A 19,983-nucleotide genomic window follows, 5' to 3' on the forward strand; every position below is an offset into this window, starting at 1 on the left:
CGTATCAAGGCCGTTATTACGGCCAGAGGTGGTTGTTCTGGGTACTGATTTCTCAGGATCTATGCACCCAAATTGCGTGAAAATGTGATCACAAGTCAGTTATAGTATAATATATTTGTCCAATGAATACCCATTTATCATCTGCATTTCTTCTTGGTGCAGCAATTTTAATGGCCAGTAGTGTATACTGCCAAAAAAACGATTTGTACAGTCTTTTAGATGTTTCGAATTCACTCAAGATTTATCGTGCAACAGTCCATATGGAGTAAGCGAAATGATTGTATGTACAGGTCAATGGTACAAGCGTTTCCGAGGTAACAGGTATCGACCCATGCTCAAACATCCATATTAGTACGTGACGTAGAGTCCACGGCTGGCAGTGCAGTTGCTGACTCTTGCATCCAGTGGATCGTACAGATGGCGAATACATTATGCAAAACCTGTTCGACCCGTTCACGTAGTTCTGCAAGAGTTGTTGCCTGAGTAGTTTTACTAATCATTTTTCGTCCCATTACAACCCACACTTGATCGAGTAGACACAAGGTAAGAGATTGTGGTGGCCAGGGAAAGTGCTGCTCGTTATGCAGAGTACAGTGAATTTCACGGGCAGTGTATGGGCGAGCATTATCCTGTGGTTACAACTCACCTTCCTTTTGCAAGAATGGAAAAGAGTGCATCTAACAAAATTATGCACTTACCGACCTCTCCTTAGTCTCCTGTCCAGAAACACCAAAGGTGAACGAGAGTTGTACCTTATCACATCCCACACTGTGGTGGGACCAGTATGTCTTAAAAGAATGCACTTTACGAGACGGCACTCACCAGGCCTACGTCGTATGCCGAACGACCATCATTTGAATGCAAGGAGACTCTGCCTTTATCACACAAGACCATGGCGCGTCATTCCATCTTCCATGTGATCCTCTGATGGCACCAGTCCAGCTCCGCACGCCAGTGCTGTGGCGTGAGTGGAAAATGGGCTGCAGGTGTGCGTACCAGTAGTCCCACTGCTGATAATCGGGTCGCAACAGTTCGTGTTGACACATCTGGGCTCACAAGCCCTCTTATCTGTCCTGTTGTAGCTGCAAGGCCTGCTCTTAACAACACGACGGCGTATGTGCTGTGTATACGTGCAGAACCTCTTCTTCAGCAATGAAAAGGTTCACGGAATCATTGATACCAGCATCGGTGCACAGCTGATAAAGCATGTCCAACGTGTGTAGCATTTCTCCGAAAGGACCATCCCAGCGCTTTGATGGGCAGAATATGACCCTTTTCGAATTCGCTCTTTTGCGTTTAGGAAGCACGATTGCAGCTCCATGTCATGACTACCTGCTTGCTTCACGTGTTTGCAACACACTGAGGCTTCTGGCTGTGGTTATTCCCCATTAAAAAGGAGACACAGATGCCGCTCTGATAGCTATCCATCTACTCTCTCTGCTAGCGGACGACGTTGAAACCATTATCAGTTACATCTAATATAACCCAGGTGGCATATGCAATCATCGGATCAAAATCGACGTCGTCTTTCCACGTGTATTATTTTTTTCCGGCAGCGTATTTTGCGTGTGCGCAACAAATTGGTTGTCACAGAATGTAGAGGAAATCGCCTTCGCGTTTTTCCCTATTAAGATAAATTCAAAATTACTTACCAGACACGACGGTGGAGACGAAAACTAGTGCGTCCGGCGGCTAACAAGCACTTCGCTGCTTTGTCGCCTGTCTCAATGCGTGTCCGTTGGCTGTTCTTCCCAAAGTCGCTTTGTCGAGAAAGTCCATAGCGTGACCGACAAAGGCGCATTTCAGACGTTTAACGTCCACATATAGCGCCATTCAGTCGCCGCCTAAACAATGTGAGCGGGTATAGCCATTTCGAAAGTAGCTTTTGTTCCGAAATTCTTACGTGTACAAAGGCCACAGACTCCATGTCGCCGCCTCCCCACAGCATAGGTGTAGGGGGCACTCAAGGTCTCCCACACTGCAAGAGCCTTTAAAAGTAACAGACCAAAATGTCATACCAAACTATTCTCGCTACGAGCTGGAAACTTGTAATACTTCTGTGAAATTAATACTGCTCCTCCATTGCCATGTGCAGAATAGGCCTGAGTGGGGTGCTATCTGTTTGTTATATTTGCAATAGTGTCTGCTAACACTGATATGTGAGAGGGTAGCGGGATCGGATTAGGCTACTTTAACCTTTTGAACGGGTTTGCTTGGATACAAGGGTCCTTGAGTGGATGGCACTGAACTATTAGAACTCCAGAAATTTTTTATCATAACCCAAAAAAGACATCACAGTTATGGATATACTGGTAGGCTGAGAAATTCGTAATAATACTTATTTTTACCAAAACAAGCAAAAATTCTTATAACACGTACAGTAGTAGTACACACAAACAGTTTATGTATAAAAAAGACTTTGTTCCGAAAACAAAGCTGGAGGAAGTATCTAACTGACTCAAAATCAGCGAGCTTTAAATAGGATCACCATTAACCCAGCGATGGCTTACTGTACTTAATAAAGTAAAATTGGCAGCAAAGAGTTTTGCACTTGTACAGAACATTGGCTTTCCTTGAATGAAAGGTATCACGTTGTCAAGCACACATGTCAGAGAAAAGATGCTCGTGACTCAGTGTAGTCGGCAAGTGGTGAGCAACCCACTGTTTGGAGGAGTTTTAAATTGTAGCTGCTGATACCAGGGCTAACTGTCCAGTGAGTGTACGTAGGTGGGTAGCAACCAGACGACCTTACCTGCTGAGGTGGAGACAGGAGTTCCATGGAGTGGGCAGTAAAAATTTGGAAATTTGTGGTAAGTTCCTATGGGACCAAACTGCTGTCAATGGTCCCTAGGCTTACACACTACTCAATCTAACTTAAACAACTTACGCTAAGGACAACACACCCATGTCCGAGGAAGGACTCATACCTCCGACAGGGAAGGCCGCGCGAACCGTGGCAAGGCGCCCTAGACGGCGCGGCTACCCCGCGCGACGAGCAGGCGGTGCAGAAGAGAAAGCTCCATGAAAAACGCGAAATGTCAAAGATAATAAATGTACTGTGATTGTTAATTCTCAAGTTGAATATTAGATTTGTTATGTACGTAGTACAGAGAGGTAATATACGAGTTGGTAGTTGTCCTCATTATCGTGTATTGAGTTGTAATTTAGAAGATAATATAAGAAGGTGAAATGAATGTCACTTGTTATATATATGGTGGAGTGAATGAGAATGAGAACATAATTTTATAATTTTCAGCAGCTGTGTCTGCAGCCTGTAAGCAGGCGAAGTCTGATCGAAGTTGGAGGAAGAAGGCACATGGATTCAGGGCACAGACTAGTTGGACCCTGATTAATAATACTTAACAGCGACCTAATATTCAGTAAGCAACATTCACTGCTTATGAAAAGAGTGTTCAGGTGGTAACTTATTTAAGTGTTTGGTGCATGAGGTGAAGTATAAGAAATCACCATGCATCCTAAGCCAACCTGAAACACTGCACCTCTCGATCGGACTGGCAGGATAAAGGTACCAAACCATATAATTTAGCAACCAACAGAGAGTTTAACCATTAATCGGTGAAATGACGGCATAGTGCGCCGCAACTAATCAGACCGAACAGTCGGTAAATACAAATGGCACGTTGCTCTAGTAAAACGGAAATGGATTCATGAGCTAGGAGCACTAGCCCACTAAAGACAATAATTGAAAGGTAGTTGAGAGGGATTGCTCACATGAATTAATTAATTTAAAAGGCAGCTTTTAAAGCAGTATCATTTATTCAACAAGGTCACGGACCTACTCCGCCGCAATGAAATAGGGAATTTTAATAAGAAACAGCAATCAGATTTGGTACAACTAAAAGAAATCATCAGGCACTCAAGCTGAGGGCCCTAGCCTGCTAAAATTGACAAATAGGAAAATAATTTTAAACCCAGTATACTAAGATCTATATAATAGTGGACGAAGACCTTAGCAACTATTTAGTGCACTCTGGCAAGTGACACATAGCTGCTCAAGCTAAGGTCGATAGCCCAATTAGGTTAACAATTGAAAATAACTCTTTTTCAAAGAAACGGTAATCGTAAGTCCATTGGCAGAGGAGCCCGCATGAATGAACCAGTTCAAAAAGCAATTTTAAAGAGGAACATCTAACCAAGATAACAGTACATGTACGCCTTAACCTCTAGTTGGGGCAATCTGGCAGGTAACTCCAGCACGTTTTGTGGTAGCAAAGTTTGTGTGTGTGTGTGTGTGTGTGTGTTTGAAGTTTACGGGCGCTAAACAGCGTGGTCATCAGCGCCCAAACGCATAAAAACAGGAACACATGCAGTGAAGGGACTAAGACAAACAGCGAACAATGAGAACGGCTAAAAGACACAGACTTGACGCAGTTCCAAATCCTCACATACAGAGGCAAAACAAGAGGAGAAGGGACACACTAAAAAGGAAAGGAAACACAAGGAAAAGAGAACAGAAGCCGAAGGGAAACAAGGAGGTAATCGTGACTGGCTGACCTCTTACCTAAAACCTGGGCGAGCCAGTCACCCAGCAGCACATTAAAACCCTCTCCCTAAAATCCGAGGCAACAAATTGGACAGGACACAAAACCGTAAGACCTTAACTACAGTCGTTGCGTCATCTTGTAAAATAGAGGGCAAATCCGGTGGCAAAGAAACCACCGCCCTCTGGTCAGAGAATAAAAGACAGTCAAGTAAAATGTGGCGGACAGTAATCTGGACGCCACAAGAACTGCAGATTGGGGGGTCCTCCCGCCGGAGTAAAAAACCATGCGTTAAGGGACTGTGCCTGATGCGGAGGCGAGTGAGGAGAACCTCATCCCGCCTGCATGACTGGTAGGACGTACGCCATGGCCGCGTGGTAGCCTTGACCAGACGCAGCTTATTTTCACCGACTGCCAGCCACTCCTCTTCCCACTGACGCATAACGCGAAAACGCAGGTGGGAGGTAACAGCATGGAGGGGGACGGCACATTCAACAACGTGAGGGAGGGAACATGCATCTTTGGCAGCCACATCCGCCAGTTCGTTTCCCCTAATACCCACGTGCCCCGGCACCCAGCAGAAGGAAACCTCCTTCCCTTGCCGTTGCAGGTGGAGGAGGGCATCATGGATGTTCTGGACGACCGTATCCGCTGGGTACAAGTGTTGCATGGTCTGAAGGGCACTCAGGGAGTCAGAACAGATGAGGAACTTAAGACTGGGAACACACCTCATCTGCTCCAATGCCCGCAAGATCGCAAACAATTCGGCATCAAAGATGGTAAACGCCGCAGGAAGCCATAACTTGACGACTCGATCAGGGAAAACAACAGCACAACCAACAGAGTCCCCCTGTTTAGAGCCATCCGTAAATACTGGTACATGGTCGGGATGCTGGTTTCAAATATCATAAAATAAGGAGGTAAAAACAAACGCAGGAGTGCAGCTCCTCCGGTACTCCGACAAGTCTAAAAGAACGCTGGGCCTCTGGAGCAACCAGGGAGGCAGGCGAGTAAAACCTTGTCGTTGGGGGGCCACACGCTCCCCACCAAGGGACTCAAGCAAATGCTTGGCACGAATCCCAAATGGTCTCGTTGCCCTGGGACGACTGGAAAAGAGACGTTCCATAGGCGGTCGGGCAACGGTAGGGTACGCAGGGGAGGTAGGACAGGCAAGGAATTGACACACCCGTCGCACCATGAGGAGTTTCCGCCGGATGGCGAGCGGCGGTTCCCCTGCCTCAGCACACAGGCTGGGGACGGGACTGGTACGGAAGGCACCAGTGGAAAGCCTGATACCCTCATGGTGTACTGCATCAAGAATCTTCAGATACGAAGGCCTTGTTGACCCATACACGGTGCAACCATAGTCAAGACGCGATCGGACGAAAGCCCTATAAAACTGCAGCAGACGCGCCCGATCTGCTCCCCAGGACCGATGGCTCAGACACTTCAAAATATTCAGTGCCTTCAGGGCCCGCACCTTGAGGTCTTTAAGGTGAGGCAACCACGACAACTTGGAATCAAAAGTGAGGCCCAGGAACCGCACAGTGTCGCTAAAAGGAAGAATGGTGTCCCTCAGACGCAATTCAGGGGAGGTAAAAAGAAGTCGAGAACGATTAAAATGAACACACACACATTTGTCTGCAGAAAAGGTAAAACCTGTCTTCGCAGTCCATGCCTCTAATCGCTGTATCGTAAGCTGCAACTGCCGACTAGCAGTGACAAGACTGGAGGAAGAACAGAAAACAGCAAAATCGTCCACAAACAAGGAGCATTGGGCAGGACTCCGGATAGTGGACGTGATACTGTTAATGGCGACGGCAAAGAGGGTGACACTTAAAACGCTTCCCTGAGGAACACCATTCTCCTGCACATACAAATCAGATAGCACAATACCAACCCTATAACGAAAGAGGCGGTGGGAAAGAAAGGACCGAATGAAGATGGGGAGACGGCCACGAAAGCCCCACTCATGGAGTTGATTGAGGATATGGCGGCGCCAAGTAGTGTCATACGCCTTATGAATGTCAAAGAAGACATCAAGACAATGCTGGTTACGTAGGAAGGCCTGCTGGATGGCCGCCTCAAGCAGGGTCAAGTTCTCAATAGTTGAACGACATCTCCGAAAGCCACACTGAGAGTGGCTAAGGAGCTGCCTGGTCTCGAGCAGCCAAACCAGGCGACGGTTGACCATGCGTTCCAACGTCTTCCCGACACAGCTCGTCAAAGCAATACTTCGATAACTGCTGGGATGCGTTCGGTCCTTCCCCGGATTGGGGAGAGGAATCAAAATCGCCTCCCTCCACGAGTCAGGGTATGTGCCGGATAACCATATCATATTAAAACAATTCAGGAGAACTTCCTTGGATGGCAACAACAAGTGCTGCAGCATGCTGTACCGGATTTGATCATGACCAGGCGCAGTATCATGAGCCACAGACAGCGCCGAATCCAGTTCCCACATTGTGAAGGGGCAGTTGTAGGGTTCAGAATTTGGAGACCGGAAGTCCAAGTGACCCCTCTCGATGGCAGTTCGGTAGCGGCAGAAATCTGGATCACAGTTAATAGTGGCGGTAGATTCCGCAAAATGCATGACCAGTGTCTGGGCAATGTCTCTCGGCGCCGTGAGGAGACATCCCTGATGCAGCAATGCCGTGACAGGTAGTTGACTGCGTTTCCCGGAAATCCTCCTGATGGCTTCCCATACTTTCGTAGAATTAGTGGAGCGGGAGATGGAGTTCAAGAACAATTGCCATGACCGTCGTTTGCTCTCTTTAATTACTCGCCGCGCTTTGGCCCTTGCCACCTGAAAGGCCGCAAGATTGTCAGCTGAGGGACGGCACTTGAAGCAGCGCAGAGCTGCACGGCGGGCTCGGATGGCTGAGCGGCACTCAGTGGTCCACCAAGGGACAGGACGTCTCTTGGGATGACCGGATGACCGTGGAATGGACAATTCAGCAGCATGGGAGATCACGGCTGTAACATGGTCTACCAATTCGTGGACGCTGGCACGGCGTTCCAAAACAGCCAGTTGGCTGAAAAGTGTCCAATCAGCTCTGCAGAGGTGCCACTGAGGCGGCACTGATAATGCCACAGCCTCATCCAGGAGGCGAATCCAAAGGGGGAAGTGGTCACTAGAATGGAGGTCAGCAACAACCTCCCACAGAGCAGAATCCGCGAGTGCTGCTGAGCAAAAGGAAAGGTCAATAGCCGATGACGACCCGGAAGCAGTACAGAAATGGATGGGAACACCAGAGTTGAGGATGCACAGTTCTTCAGACATCATGAGGCTTTCCAGAATGCGACCCCTGGGGCAAGTAGTTGGAGAGCCCCATAAGACATTATGAGCATTGAAGTCCCCCAAAAGAAGAAATGGGCGGGAGAGTTGGCTAATAAGGTCTGTGAGAGCCTCAGAGTCTATCACATCCTGAGGTGGTAAGTAAACTGAACAGACTGGGAGCCTCCGACCCACAAGAAGGTCAACTGCAACTGCTTGCAAGTCTGTAACGAGAGGGAGCTCAGATGAGGCGTGCATGTCACGGACAAAAACCGCAACACCACCCTTTGCCCTTTGCCCCGTCAGATCATCCTTTCGATATACGGTATAGCCCCGTAAAGAAGGAGCATCAGTGGCCCGAAAATGTGTCTCTTGGAGACATAAGCACAAAGGGCACTCACGTACAAGGAGTTGTAATTCGGCCACATGCGTCCTGAACCCATTCAGGTTCCACTGTAGTATGGGAGCCAGTGATTAGGGTGGCTGAACTTTCACCCTTCCTCTGTGCTTCGGAGGAGAGCCTGTACTCGCCGGAGATTCATTCCTGGGGCGAGAAGATCGCCCCCGGTCGACATCAATGTCCATCAGCTCCGATGACGACCCACGGGAGATGTCAGACAGTACGATGGCCTCATCATCGGACCGACCCTGACTAGTCTCCTCAGGTGGCAAAACCTTCACCTTCGGCGTCTTTGTCTTGGAGGGCTTAGAATGCAGAGCCTTGTCAACAGGTGGAGCTTTACTCGCCTGGGCAGAAGGTGCCATAGGGGGAGAGGCAGGAAGTACCCCAATGTCAGAAACCACAGCTTTGTCCGACGTTGCAGGGAGAGCCGCAGGTTGCAAAACAACCGCAGCAGCACAAGTGCACTGGCAAACGCAGGTATTAGTGCCAACACTAGCAACCTCAGTTTGCGTAGCAACAGTGGCCATTTGTACCGGTTTCTTCAGAGCGAAGCGAAAGATGTTGTAAACACAGGAGGTTGCATGGCCTTAAAGAGCTTCTTGGCCTCACCATAGGGGATGCGCTTAGATGTTTTAATGTCCTGTATCTTCCGTTCTTCGAGATAGATGGGGCAGACCCGGCTCCAGACAGGGTGACTCCCAGAGCAATTCACGCACTTCACAGGCGATGAACAATCGGCTCCTTCATGGGCAGGCTGACCACATTTACCACAAGTGGCTATCCCATTGCACCCCAACGTAGTATACCCAAAGCGCTGACATTTAAAACAGCGCATTGGGTTGGGGAAATATGGCCTTACTGGCAAACGTAAGAAACCCGCTTTAACATGCTCTGGGAGTCTCGGGCAACTGAACGTGAGAATAAACGAGTCGGATTTGCCTAGGTCCCCATCGACTCGTTTCATAATATGCTGCACGTCAACAATACCGTCATCAGCCCATTCAGATTTTAACTCATCTGTGGGGATATCCACCAAGTCCCTGCACGTCACAACACCCTTACTATAGTTCAGAGTGGAGTGGAGCTCGGTCTCGATAGCGTACTCTCCGAGACAGGTTGCTTTCCGAAGAGAAGCGACTTGACGGGAACTAGAAGTCTCAACTAACAGAGTCCCATTGCGCAGTCGCTTCACAGATTTAAGTGTTCCTGCAATTCCCTCAAGACCCTTGTGGATGTAAAAGAGAAACCCTCTCAAAGCTACCCTCCTTCCGTTTAATAATCAAAAACACATTCTGATTATCAGCATGTGCTCTGTTACGACAGTCTGATAAATCTCGATCAACACCAGGCGCTGGAGGACTCGCAGCACGAAGTCGCTTCTTCGGTGGGGTGTGTTTTCCTACCAGTGGCCCACCCAAACCACTGGTAGGGGGAAATGTAGAGGTCGAAGGGTCCATTGCGGTCCCACGAGCAGCTAGGGAACTAAAGGTCCGCTCAGACAGAGCCCCGCGTGCCTAGGTAAGCCTTATACAACTGGGGTGCGGCAGGTGCCCCAGAGGTTGCCCGCTTGCGACTGTTCCACCCCAACAGCCATGCATCTCATAGGTGCGGAGCACACCGGAAGATTGAGGGGTTTTTATAGAGGGTGTCCTTCCTCGCAATCCAGGCGGTCAAGCCAAGATTACCATTCCCCGCAGCACACAACATTCCACCGCCGCGCCATACGGTGGTCGCTGAAACATGTCCGGGGGTTACGGTGACAGGAGACTGGCGGCGCTGACCAGTCCCCAGCTCAGGACCCCGGGGTCGCCAAGCCCGTACTCAGCAAATGAATGCTGAGCCCCTGCGGGCAGCAAAGTTTTTTAACAGTTGTCCAGACCAATGGCACTAGTCCACTAAAGCTAACAAACTGAAATAACTTTTTTTTTCTTTTCAAACAGTGATAATAAATTACTTGGTGACAGACATAGTACTGAACAAGTAGTCAGAAACTTAGCAGCAAATACCTTAATCAGAAAAACGACAAAATCTCTCGTGTTGAACTGATACACTCCTGGAAATTGAAATAAGAACACCGTGAATTCATTGTCCCAGGAAGGGGAAACTTTATTGACACATTCCTGGGGTCAGATACATCACATGATCACACTGACAGAACCACAGGCACATAGACACAGGCAACAGAGCATGCACAATGTCGGCACTAGTACAGTGTATATCCACCTTTCGCAGCAATGCAGGCTGCTATTCTCCCATGGAGACGATCGTAGAGATGCTGGATGTAGTCCTGTGGAACGGCTTGCCATGCCATTTCCACCTGGCGCCTCAGTTGGACCAGCGTTCGTGCTGGACGTGCAGACCGCATGAGACGACGCTTCATCCAGTCCCAAACATGCTCAATGGGGGACAGATCCGGAGATCTTGCTGGCCAGGGTAGTTGACTTACACCTTCTAGAGCACGTTGGGTGGCACGGGATACATGCGGACGTGCATTGTCCTGTTGGAACAGTAAGTTCCCTTGCCGGTCTAGGAATGGTAGAACGATGGGTTCCATGACGGTTTGGATGTACCGTGCACTATTCAGTGTCCCCTCGACGATCACCAGTGGTGCACGGCCAGTGTAGGAGATCGCTCCCCACACCATGATGCCGGGTGTTGGCCCTGTGTGCCTCGGTCGTATGCAGTCCTGATTGTGGCGCTCACCTGCACGGCGCCAAACACGCATACGACCATCATTGGCACCAAGGCAGAAGCGACTCTCATCGCTGAAGACGACACGTCTCCATTCGTCCCTCCATTCACGCCTGTCGCGACACCACTGGAGGCGGGCTGCACGATGTTGGGGCGTGAGCGGAAGACGGCCTAACGGTGTGCGGGACCGTAGCCCAGCTTCATGGAGACGGTTGCGAATGGTCCTCGCCGATACCCCAGGAGCAACAGTGTCCCTAATTTGCTGGGAAGTGGCGGTGCGGTCCCCTACGGCACTGCGTAGGATCCTACGGTCTTGGCGTGCATCCGTGCGTCGCTGCGGTCCGGTCCCAGGTCGACGGGCACGTGCACCTTCCGCCGACCACTGGCGACAACATCGATGTACTGTGGAGACCTCACGCCCCACGTGTTGAGCAATTCGGCGGTACGTCCACCCGGCCTCCCGCATGCCCACTATACGCCCTCGCTCAAAGTCCGTCAACTGCACATACGGTTCACGTCCACGCTGTCGCGGCATGCTACCAGTGTTAAAGACTGCGATGGAGCTCCGTATGCCACGGCAAACTGGCTGACACTGACGGCGGCGGTGCACAAATGCTGCGCAGCTAGCGCCATTCGACGGCCAACACCGCGGTTCCTGGTGTGTCCGCTGTGCCATGCGTGTGATCATTGCTTGTACAGCTCTCTCGCAGTGTCCGGAGCAAGTATGGTGGGTCTGACACACCGGTGTCAATGTGTTCTTTTCTCCATTTCCAGGAGTGTATTTTCTAGCAACTAAATATTGCAATAAACATGTTGTTCACGTGCTGAGGATTCTTAGACATGATGTATCGTCTTATTATAACAAATACACACTGCTTACAGTTTACTGCACCATCATCCACAACAAGCGGTGGAAATAATGAACGGTGATTATCTGAATATTTTGCCATCGGCAGAGCAATGAGCGGCATGATCGCGTTTTCAAAAAGAGTATGATGCGCCAGCTAGTACGCCGTCACACTCACGTCCAAAATTGAACCTACACAGCACCTTGACCGATAGGTTTCTATAACAAATAAAGCGAGGTTATTAGTTCACAGAAATACACTAAGGTCCCAATGTTCAGAAAACACACTTCAAACAAGGTAATTGACAGACAACCAAATCAACAAGAGAGCACCAGTTCATACATAAGGAGACGAAATGGTATAACTCAACTTCAAGCGGTTACCAAACAATTCTTCTCATGGTCATTTCACACAAATGGCTCAAGCTGCTTGTGCCCCAACATCTAACTTCAAGCTGTCGCTAGCCGTGAGCACTGTGGAAGCAGGGCCAGGTACAAACACTTCTCAGGAAAATAGTCCTGGACGCACATGTACACAGCACTTGATTCCAACTAGAGCACCACCTACGAGACCCAGTTCTCTCGTCGGTGTGCTCATGTCAACTGCATGCCGACTCGCACCGCCTAAAATCTTTATCCTCACACGGCGCGTGCTCCCTCTTGGTCCTGCCCGGCATAGCACTCTCCCTGCTAATCGAACGACAGCGTGTAATCGATACACACATCTCAGTATGAAATCGTTCTACCATCCAGTTACTGGCGGAATTATAGCCGAAACCAATCGACATGAAACGAGTCATTCACAATATGGCGGATTGTATCTGAATGGAATGTGTGAACAGAATAACTGTAGGCGTATCTATGTGGTAATGACAGGCTCTCTTCACAGTTGACATTTTCAAAACATTTGTGTGGTTATTTTCAGTAAAGTTTCCTGTACGTCAATGGTTTATGTACGTTGTGTGTTAACAATGTTACTGGGAAGGAGACCTCATGTCTTCTGCAGAACAACAGAAAATGATGTAAACATGTACAAGGGGCAGTCAACTGAAAACGAAATAGGTGGTAAAAAAGTTGAGAGGTTGCAGGGCACTCTCACATCTGACCGAGTGTCATGCCGCTTAATGTTCTTAGGGAAGATGGTCTTCATTACGGTCTGACTTCATATATCATGATGAAATGGTGAGAAGTAGTTAATGCTCTTGCTTGAGTGCTCTAGCGAAGGAATAGCAGTAAGCATTAACTGCATTCAAAGGAATAGGGTGCCACCTTAATTGCAGTAAAAGCGTATGGCGACTGAGGGCTGAAACCTTTCCGGACTATCGAGTCCCGCGGTCTCATTGTGCAGACACGTTGGATGGCGCCGGTCGGTCGGCAGCCACGTCCAGGTAGGCTGACTAGCACCAAGAAGTCGCCGCTGCAATGGGCAGTGCATTGAAGACGGGCAATAAAGCAGAGTGATGGGCCCTTGTTAGGCAGGGAGCCAACAGGACAACTGTGAGCTTCTGCGAATTTCCGTGGGATAGATTACTGGCGCCCAGACGTCCAGACTCAGTTACAAAACATATTTGTGAAAGCACAAGGCTTTTAGCGAGTTTATGGCCATTCTTTGGGAACTTCGAAATGGACGCAACAGGGGAGATAACAGTCCTTTTATGGAGGGCTGTGGTTCCATCCTGGTCATGTTGTTAGCAAAAGACACGGTATAAACGCGTGGGAAAGAGGCTGTGAAGATGAATCTTTTTCCTTTTCTCCCAGTTAACTTTAAAGTCCCCTGGTTGGTCAGATCTGTGTATGCAGAGCAAGGGGCAGTCTCCTAGCTTCGAATGCTGCGCTCCAGTTCGTGATTGGTTTGTGCTATGGTGGGAGTAGTTTAAGATGTGAATGTGCTTTGATACCGAGCTGGCGAGGCTGGCGAGGAAAGTAGAGAGAAAGAAAAGTGGTCACTCTTGCACTGGCGCTTCGTTAGTAAAGGACTGCAGGTCTCTTCCTAAATGGTGAGACTTGTGTCCTTTGCTAGTGTGCCAATTAGAGCCTGTGCCAGTCACCTTCTGAACTGTCAAAGGTACTGCTCCTAGCACGACGCACACAACGAGTGATACGTGGGTGTACTTAATTGTCTAGAGTCGGCCACCTAAACATTTGACATATTCCGTCACACATAGGCGTGATATGGAGTCTAATTGGTTTGGCAGACCAGTAAATGGGTCCACCTGCACACTGGAATCCACCGGGATTTCAGAGGCTCATAGGGAAGTAGCTGGGTTCCGAATTAGCCAGACGCGAGACCGCATGCTTGCATTTTTCGGGCGCGCGCCATTAATAACAGATTGCTGCCGTCCATGACTTTAGAAGCCGAAAGCATCGTGGTGTGCTGCCTTGACCAGGATAAGGCTAAAGTATTCGATGCTACAGCGTAGGGCTCCACTATATGTTTCTCAGCACCCTGTTCTTTCGAACTATATTTTTCTTTTTAGAATAGTAGAGTACAGATGCTTCATTGTGGGGTAGTTTTTGTACCACACCCCGGATTCACGTGTATGAAGTCAGATGAAGCGATTAGTGTTCTGGTTAGTGACATGTGTCGATCCCCAGCTGATCACTTTATCCACCATAGACGTCATATTAGTGAAAGAGTTTGTCAAGTAAAAATGTTTTGGGTGACGTTTCTTCAACCATTTTTTTGTCTTGTGATATTAAGAATGAATAAATCTATTGTTATTTAGATCACAACTCCTTCCTGTGTTCTGACTAACATCACCATTGCCATTTTTATTAAAGTCTTGATTACAAAAGAAAGTAAGAAGCTAAGAAGCTTGAAAGGTTCATCTTGATACCCTGGTCAGTTACTACCATGGCAGCATGGATCACCCCCACAACTATCCATGGCCACCATTGCGGAGCATAATGAGGGCATGTTTAGGTTCACGCCCGATTATTACTGTTTGTAGATGTTTCATCTGTCACTTCCATTATATTCACTCCCGACGTGTTGTTCCTCTGTTGCGCATTCCGATCATGACTCTGCCCTGAGATTATAGGTGTAATGTTACTTTGTGCTTGGGACTGATAGGGTTTATTACTAATCTGGTACTGCGATTGCACATTTCGTGGGCCAGCCATGTTGTAGCTAAATTGAGGCTGAAAATTACTGTAAGCGTTACCCCACACATTCCCGTATCGTTTCCATTCCAATTTCGTTTCCGGAGTAGACAGAGTAGTTTCTATCACCATTTTTTTCCTTTCCTTTTACAACATGGATTATAATTTTGGTTATAGTTACTATTAAAATTGCCTCCCGAAGTCGGGCCTGGCGTATGAGCTGCTGCGGCGGGATCGACAAAAGCCGGTCGTTACCCAGCCGCGCACGCTACATTGTTGACGCCGCACTGTGGCTGGCGCTACGGAGGCTGGTTGCCACCACTGCTACGGAAATTATTTTGGTTGGTGTAGCTCTGTCTTGCATCTTCATTAATTAAGTCAATATAATCCAAGACAGATAGAAAATACTCCAAATTGCTTTTGTGTACTTGTACTAGCTTTTCCCGAACATTAAGCGGTAGTTTAGCTTTCAGAATACGTAGGACGTCAGTGTGTGTCACTGGCTCGTCCCAGAACCTCGTCTAATTTAAATATTTCTCAAAATACTTTCGCAATGGTCCAAATTTTGGATTATATTGTTCAGGGTTGAATAAGGCTTTTCTTAATCTCTCTAATGCTATGTGACCAGCACTTTGAGAGAAACGCGTTTTCAAATTGTTCTAATGTTTGACAAGCTTCTGACATTTCCATCGCCCATAACGCTCCATCGCCTTGGATATAACCACTAACAAATTGTATCTTTTGCTGTTCCAACCACGTTTTAGGCAATACATTTTTGAATGACTTCATAAAAATTAGTGGGTGCACAGACTTCTTTTCAGGGATAAACACTTGAAATTGCCGGTGTTTTATAAGACTCTCTTCTGTTTCTTTCTTTCATCACAGTGTCGTTGGTTACCATACATCTCATAATTTGGTGAACGCAACTATTCATTTGGAGTAGGATAGTCACTAATTGCACTATCGCTCTTACCTGTGGGCATGTTGTCAAGCTCTTCTTCTGTGTATTGCTGTCCTTCTTTCATTGTACTAAGTTTCCTGTTAAGTTGCTCGATTATTAGATTCTGCCAGCCTGGCCTATGTCAGTTTGCAGTTTAACTACAGATGTGTTTTGTGCAGTGTACATTTGTTCCATTGTGTTGCTAATTGCTTTTTGTGACTCTGTTTCTACAGTACGGTTTACGTGTGTCTTTTTCTTCTAGAACATCCTCAAACTGCTGTTTTTGCTGTTTTGTCATGTCCTCAATTTGATTTACAGCTTCCTGCATTTTTGTATCGAGCTCGGTTTGCTGTACACTCATAGCTTTGAAATTTTCAGTTAATTACGTATCTGATCTGGCACATCCTTAATTGTGGTTTTTAAATTATTAATATCCTGGTTCATGGAATTTAAATCTTCACGTACCACTTCTATTACCTGATCCGCTACCTCTCTTTTCAGTTGTATCAGTTGTGTTGTCTGGTTATTGTGCATATTAGTAAGGTTTTTTATATCACTGCCTAGCTTCTTCACTTGAATGGTCACACTCCCTATCTGTGTTGTGACATTGTCTAATTCTGTAGTGACATTGCTTATCTGAGTTGTTGCGTGACATTTCCGATCTGTGTATTCATTTGGTCTGTTATCTGAGTTACAAATTATGACATCAAATATGTCTGCATTACTCTAAACATCTGCATAATGTCTGGCTCTACTGGAGCTTGTACATTTGCGGAATCTGCAACAGTTTCCAAAGTTGACATATTATCGTCTGTCGCTTTCGACTGAGTACCACTAGTCGCTGAGACTGCGTTATCAGTATCTGCAATGTTTTCTGCTTCTGTTTTAGGCATAGGTTGAGCAACTGATTCCTCATCGGATGAATTATCCATCGTTTTGGTTTGTGATTTTAATTTCACCTTAGCTGTATATAGCCGTAAATCAGCGTGCAGCCGAACTTCACTACTATTGCGGCTGGAACTACAAGTAAACAAATCACAGATGACTTTCCGCGCGTTCGTGAAATTCAAAATAGTAAAATATGCCTCTGGTGAAACAGAAGACTGATATGTGACTTCTGCGTGCACAATCAATGAAAATGATCCGCCATGTTGTGACACATGTACGTATGATATATTTTCAAAAATCAGCAAAACTATCAGAAAAAGAAATTTTGAAAAAAATGCATGCTACGCAGTGGGGATCGCAAAAACGCAATTCGATCCCACATTTACGATCAACCAAAAGCGTAGAAGTGCTGTTGATCTGATCTTAGGTATTTTCTTTTTCCGGTATGTTTTCTTGGTAGTAGGTTTAACGTTTAATCTTTTCAAAACTTCCTTCTTTTCGTAATTTTTAGGATAAATATTTGTAAATTTTATGGACTGATTTTGGTAAATATTTTCTTACCTGGTACGCGGATGGCGTAACATGTAACAGAAACAATTGGTTATAGTCACAATAATGCATGGAGAAAACTATTTAAGTATTTCAACTTGAAATTTGTACAATTTCTGCCGGCCGGAGTGGCCGAGCGGTTAAAGGCGCTACAGTCTGGAACCGCACGACCGCTACGGTCGCAGGTTCGAATCCTGCCTCGGGCATGGATGTGTGTGATGTCCTTAGGTTAGTTAGGTTTAAGTAGTTCTAAGTTCTAGGGGACTTATGACCACAGCAGTTGAGTCCCATAGTGCTCAGAGCCCTTTGAACCATTTTTTTGTACAATTTCTTTTTTGAAAAAAAAAAAGAAACTCATGGCACTCGGTCGCCATTGTTCAAAATAATTCAAATGGTTCTGAGCACTATGGGACTTAACATTGAGGTCATCAGTCCCCTAGACTTAGAACTACTTAAACCTAACTAACCTAAGGACATCACACACATCCATGCCCGAGGCAGGATTCGAACCTGCGACCGTAGCAGCAGCGCGGTTCCGAACTGAAGCGCCTAGAACCTCTCGGTCACCATTGTAACCGCCCTGTTAAATTGTTAGAAACTTAGTCAGCCGGTGCCGTAATTTTGAAATGAGAGTTAGTATGAATGTCGCGTAATAAATATTTCGCGTGAAGAGCCGTTACGACACAGGCAAAAGTCAGTTGTGGAAACTAATCCACTGATTATATATTAAAGAACACCCGACTAACTACACTAAATAAGAGGGCACGTACGTTAGCGAGTGACTGATTCGAAATAAGAATTTATACTGTAAGGGAAATGGGTCTTAAGTATAGTTACGTCGGTACACACTCAGTTGTATGCGACCATACGATCCGGATAGAGTCACGTACATTCTAAGTACTATCATTCCCCGTGGTCTGGGTAAAAAGATTCGTGGTTAAATGCATTTATTCATCTGAGAAAGAAAATAATCGGACCTCGTAATTAAATGGAGAGAAAGATTACGGCTTCTGAATGTCGCGGCAAATACACTCCTGGAAATGGAAAAAAGAACACATTGACACCGGTGTGTCAGACCCACCATACTTGCTCCGGACACTGCGAGAGGGCTGTACAAGCAATGATCACACGCACGGCACAGCGGACACACCAGGAACCGCGGTGTTGGCCGTCGAATGGCGCTAGCTGCGCAGCATTTGTGCACCGCCGCCGTCAGTGTCAGCCAGTTTGCCGTGGCATACGGAGCTCCATCGCAGTCTTTAACACTGCTAGCATGACGCGACAGCGTGGACGTGAACCGTATGTGCAGTTGACGGACTTTGAGCGAGGGCGTATAGTGGGCATGCGGGAGGCCGGGTGGACGTACCGCCGAATTGCTCAACACGTGGGGCGTGAGGTCTCCACAGTACATCGATGTTGTCGCCAGTGGTCGGCGGAAGGTGCACGTGCCCGTCGACCTGGGACCGGACCGCAGCGACGCACGGATGCACGCCAAGACCGTAGGATCCTACGCAGTGCCGTAGGGGACCGCACCGCCACTTCCCAGCAAATTAGGGACACTGTTGCTCCTGGGGTATCGGCGAGGACCATTCGCAACCGTCTCCATGAAGCTGGGCTACGGTCCCGCTCACGCCCCAACATCGTGCAACCCGCCTCCAGTGGTGTCGCGACAGGCGTGAATGGAGGGACGAATGGAGACGTGTCGTCTTCAGCGATGAGAGTCGCTTCTGCCTTGGTGCCAATGATGGTCGTATGCGTGTTTGGCGCCGTGCAGGTGAGCGCCACAATCAGGACTGCATACGACCGAGGCACACAGGGCCAACACCCGGCATCATGGTGTGGGGAGCGATTTCCTACACTGGCCGTACACCACTGGTGATCGTCGAGGGGACACTGAATAGTGCACGGTACATCCAAACCGTCATCGAACCCATCGTTCTACCATTCCTAGACCGGCAAGGGAACTTGCTGTTCCAACAGGACAATGCACGTCCGCATGTATCCCGTGCCACCCAACGTGCTCTAGAAGGTGTAAGTCAACTACCCTGGCCAGCAAGATCTCCGGATCTGTCCCCCATTGAGCATGTTTGGGACTGGATGAAGCGTCGTCTCACGCGGTCTGCACGTCCAGCACGAACGCTGGTCCAACTGAGGCGCCAGCCGTTCCACAGGACTACATCCAGCATCTCTACGATCGTCTCCATGGGAGAATAGCAGCCTGCATTGCTGCGAAAGGTGGATATACACTGTACTAGTGCCGACATTGTGCATGCTCTGTTGCCTGTGTCTATGTGCCTGTGGTTCTGTCAGTGTGATCATGTGATGTATCTGACCCCAGGAATGTGTCAATAAAGTTTCCCCTTCCTGGGACAATGAATTCACGGTGTTCTTATTTCAATTTCCAGGAGTGTATCAGTTCAACACGAGAGATTTTGTCGTTTTTCTGATTAAGGTATTTGCTGCTAAGTTTCTGACTACTTGTTCAGTACTATGTCTGTCACCAAGTAATTTATTATCACTGTTTGAAAAGAAAAAAAAAGTTATTTCAGTTTGTTAGCTTTAGTGGACTAGTGCCATTGGTCTGGACAACTGTTAAAAAACTTTGCTGCCCGCAGGGGCTCAGCATTCATTTGCTGAGTACGGGCTTGGCGACCCCGGGGTCCTGAGCTGGGGACTGGTCAGCGCCGCCAGTCTCCTGTCACCGTAACCCCCGGACATGTTTCAGCGACCACCGTATGGCGCGGCGGTGGAATGTTGTGTGCTGCGGGGAATGGTAATCTTGGC

This window comes from Schistocerca cancellata, chromosome 2 (genome assembly GCF_023864275.1).
Source record: "Schistocerca cancellata isolate TAMUIC-IGC-003103 chromosome 2, iqSchCanc2.1, whole genome shotgun sequence".
In the NCBI taxonomy this organism is placed as follows: domain Eukaryota; kingdom Metazoa; phylum Arthropoda; class Insecta; order Orthoptera; family Acrididae; genus Schistocerca; species Schistocerca cancellata.